The following is a 4,598-nucleotide window of genomic DNA, read 5'->3' as shown; positions in this document are numbered from 1 at the left end:
GCTGTCCACTACACCTCCAATTTTGGTGTCATCTGCAAACTTACTTACATGAACAATTTGGATGAGGATTTAGGAGGCATGGTCAGAACGTTTGCAATTGACACCAAAATTCATTGTATAGTCAACAGTGAAGAAGGTTATCTAAGATTACAGAGAGATCTTGATCAATTAGGCCAATGGGCTGAAGAGTGGCAGATGGAGTTTAATTTAGATAAATGCAAGGTAGTACATTTTGGTAAAATGAACAAAGGTGGGACTTATACAGTTAATGATAGGACCCTGGGTAGTTTTGTAGAATATAGAGACCCACGAATAGTTCATTGAAATTTGCGTAACAAGTAGACAGGGTGGTTAAGAAGGTGTTTAGTACATTTGCCTTCATTGATCAGGTCTTTCAGTACAGGATTTGGAACATCATGTCGAGATGGTACAGGATGTTACTTTTGGAATGCTATGTCCAGCTCTGGTCACCCTGCTTTAGGGAGAATATTATTAAATTGGAGAGGGTTCAGAAAAGATTGACAAGGACGTTGTTGGGACTGGAGGGTTTTAGTTAAAGGGAGAGACTGGATAGGCTGGGATTTTTTTCACTGGAGCATGAGGCTGAGGGGTGACCTTATATAAGTTTATAAAATCATAAGGGATATGGATAGGGTGAATACCTAAGGTCTTTTTTTCCAAGAGTGTTCAAAACGAGAGTGCATGGATTTAAGATGAGAGGGAAATGATTTAAAAGGGACCTGAAGGGCAACCTTTTCACACAGAGGGTGGTGTGTGTATGGAATGAGCTGCCAGAGGAATTAGTGGAGGCTGGTACAATTACAACATTTAAAAGTCATCTGGATGGTTATATGAATAGAAAATGTTTAAGGGATATGGCCAAACATAGGCAAATGGGTTAGTTCAGTTTGGAAAACTTGGTCGGCATGGACAAGTTGGACTGAAGGATCTGTTTCAGTGCTGTATTACGCAATGATGAATTAAGTTGAAAAGTGTGGCGTTGGAAAAGCACAGCAGGTCAGGCAGCATCAGGATGATGAGGGGGTTATGCCCGAAACATTGGCTCTCCTGCTCCTTGGATGCTGCCTGACCTGTTGTGCTTTTCCAGCGCCACACTCTCGACTCTGACTCTCCAGCATCTGCAGTCCCCACTTTCTCCTATGATAAATTGACTTGACAATATTAGTAATGTCCCTCAATTAACCCTCCTCGCTTTGGCAAGATAGTTCAATGGTTATGCAGAGGCTAGAGATTCAAGGACATTTTTATGTTGAATTCACTCATTCACTCTGATACTTGTCATTTTGCAGCAACGTTAATTCCCGTTCGGGGCTTTGAGATCGAAGACAGGAGGATGAGCAATTTTGCCTCTGTGGTGAACTGTGCCACGGAGGGTGCCAACAGCCTGGCTATCTACAACTATGGCTGCTTCTGTGGGATTGGAGGAACGAGCAACCGGCCTGTTGATGCCATTGACAGGTAATGGGAAGCAATGACATTTATCATGTTGGACTTTATTTCAAAGGGAAAGGAGTATAAAAATAGAGAGGTCTTGTTAAAACTATACAAGACATTGATCAGACCACAGCTGGAATACTGCAAACAGTTTCAGTCCACTTATTGAATTGTAGAATCCTTATAGTGTGGAATCAGACCATTTTCCCCATTGAATCCACACCAACCCTGCAGAGGGGCATCCCATTCAGACCCCCCCCCCCCCCACCATTTCCCATAGCTAATCTACCTAGCTTGCACATCCCTATGGGCAATCCACTAACCTGTATGTCGTTGGACTGTGGGCAGAAACCAGACCACTCAGTAGAAATCCACACAGACTCAGGGAGAACATGCAAACTCCACACAGACAGTCACTCGAGGGTGGAATCAAAACTGGGTCCCTGATGCTGTGAGGCAGCAGTGCTAACCATTGAGCCACTGTGACCTTATCTGAGGAAAGACAAAGTAGCATTGGGGGTAATCCAGAGACGGCTCATCAGATTGATCCCAGGTATGGAGGAGAGGTTGCGTAGGTTGGGCTTGTACCTAGTGGAGTCGAGAAGAATGGATTTAGAAAGAACCTTATGGAATTATACAGGACTCTTAGGAGACTTGATAGAGTAGATGTGAATCAGTTGTATCCCCTTGAGGGGGGTCGTGGACCAGAATGCATCATCTCAGAATAAGAGGTTGTCCATTTAAAACAGTAATGTTGAGGAATCTTTTCTCTAGTGAATCTGTGAAACTCTTTACCACAGAGGGCTGTCGAGGCTGGGTAGTTCAGTATATTTAAGGCGGAGATAGATTTGTAATCAGTAGTTATGGGGAAAAGGCCAAAAAGTGGATTTGAGTTTAATGTGATCACTTGTGATCTCTTTGAATGGGAGAGCAGACTCAATGGCCTACATTTACCCCACGCCTTATGGTCTTACAAGAAACACTTTCTGTTCAGTACAACAACTTGCATTTATGCAGCACCTTTAATGTAATAACTCACCCCCAGGCTCTTGATGAGAAATGTTGTTTATTCAGATTTGACACCCAATCCCATAAGGCAGTGGGTGGCCAAAAGTTTGGTCAGAGTGGTAAGTTCAAAGGAAAGAGAGATTTGGGATAGAATTCCAGAGTTTGGGACCTGAGCAAATGAAAACATGTGCTGTAATTAGATTAGATTACTTACAGTGTGGAAACAGGCCCTTCAGCCCAACAAGTCCATACCGCCCCGCCGAAGCGCAACCCACCCAATACCCCTACATGTACCCCTTTTTACCTAACACCACGGGCAATTTAGCATGGCCAATTCACCTGATCTGCACATCTTTGGACTGTGGGAGGAAACCGGAGCACCCGGAGGAAACCCACACAGATACGGGGAGAATGTGCAAACTCCACACAGGCAGTCACCTGAGTCGGGAATTGAACCCGCGTCTCTGGCGCTGTGAGGCAGCAGTGCTAACCACTGTGCTGCCCACAAATGGAAAGATTAAAATTGGGGATTCTCAACAGATCAGAATTAGAGTAGCGTTGATATCTCAGAGAGTCATAGGTTTGGAGGGGTTTCCAAAGATAGGGAGGGAGTTCGGTTTGAAAGATGTACAGGTTAGGTGGATTGGCCATGCTAAATTCCCCTCAGTGTCTGGGGATCTGCAGACTAGTTGGGTTAGCTATGAGAAATGCAGGGTTACAGGGGTGAAGTAAGGAGGTGGGTCCAGGTGGGATGCTTTTCAGAGGGTCAGTGTGGACTTGATGGGCTGAATGGCCTGCTTCCACACTGTAGGGATTCTGTGAATCAATAGATTCTGTGAAAACAAGGACAAGAACATTAAAGTTGGGTCTTGCATTTCTGAGAGCCCAGTAGGTCAGAAAGGGACAGATGTGATAGGGGATTGGGATGGAACTAAGCACAGGGGTAGAAGAGTTTTGGATGGTGTTACAGCCAACTAGGAACACTGGACTCATTCCTTTCCTTGCCTCATTCCTCCATTGCACACAAGAAACATTAAACTTATAAAGCGAGGGATTTTGCAAATTATATTTCAGACTGTATGGAGCTCAGTACCAGAGTCAAGTACCAGGATCCTTAAGTTGACAAATAAGGAAGTAGATATTGCAAAAGAAACAGACAAAAATGATGAACAAAACGTATATTTCTTTGTGATAATACACATACAGACACTCAAAACACACAGGAGAAAGTGAAAATTTTTTGTAGAGGGAGGAAGGGAGCTTCTTAAATTCCTGAATTCCTATACATTCCTGAAGAAGGGCTCATGCCCGAAACATTGATTCTCCTGCTCCTTGGATGCTGCCTGACCTGCTGCGCTTTTCCAGCAACACATTTTCAACTCAAAACACACAACCTCCTTTCAGGCTGGAAAAACAAATACAACTCCACAGTGTAGTATCTTAGGCCAACGAGCAGTACACTTTGAAGAGGACTATTCGCAGATTATCCAAATGTTGATCTGCAGCTCCAGTCACCCTCTTCACAAGCAGCTCACCCCCACTCTCTCAAGGGGCTACTAGGCAGGGCAATAAATGCTGGGCCCAGCCAGTGATGCACACATCCCACAAAATAAATAAAAGAAAGAAAACATTGGTGTTGGGGTTTGTTCCTCAATCTGTTAAGACTGCTTGAAATTTGTTCCTGGAGATAGCAGTGTACAATCAGATCTCACCTTTAAGAATTCATCCTGGATGAGGTCTTCCAGTGGAGTTTCAAATGACAAGGTTTGATGGGGTGAGAGTGCTCCAGAGAGAGAGAGAGAGAGACAGACAGAGAAGAAGCAAAGGTTAGTGCACTGTGGCAAGAGCTCTGTCTGCCTTCAAAACATGTTTTTCCACCCACAGACAGAGTTGTGCAGCCTCTCTCTGAAAGTGTTGGTGATTTATTGACTTCTTGGCATAAAGTCATAGTCATCATGTTTAACGGCACAGAAAGGGTCCCTTCGGCCCATTATGTCTGTGCCAGTCAGCTAGCGCCTATATAGGCAAAAGTGAGGACTGTAGATGCTGAAAACCAAAGTTTAGATCAGAGTGGTGCTGGAAAAGCACAACAGGTCAGGCAGCAACGGAGGAGCAGGAAAATCGATGTTTCGGGC

This window comes from Chiloscyllium plagiosum, chromosome 41, assembly GCF_004010195.1.
Source record: "Chiloscyllium plagiosum isolate BGI_BamShark_2017 chromosome 41, ASM401019v2, whole genome shotgun sequence".
Lineage (NCBI taxonomy): Eukaryota > Metazoa > Chordata > Chondrichthyes > Orectolobiformes > Hemiscylliidae > Chiloscyllium > Chiloscyllium plagiosum.
Note: the sequence above shows the minus strand (reverse complement) of the source record.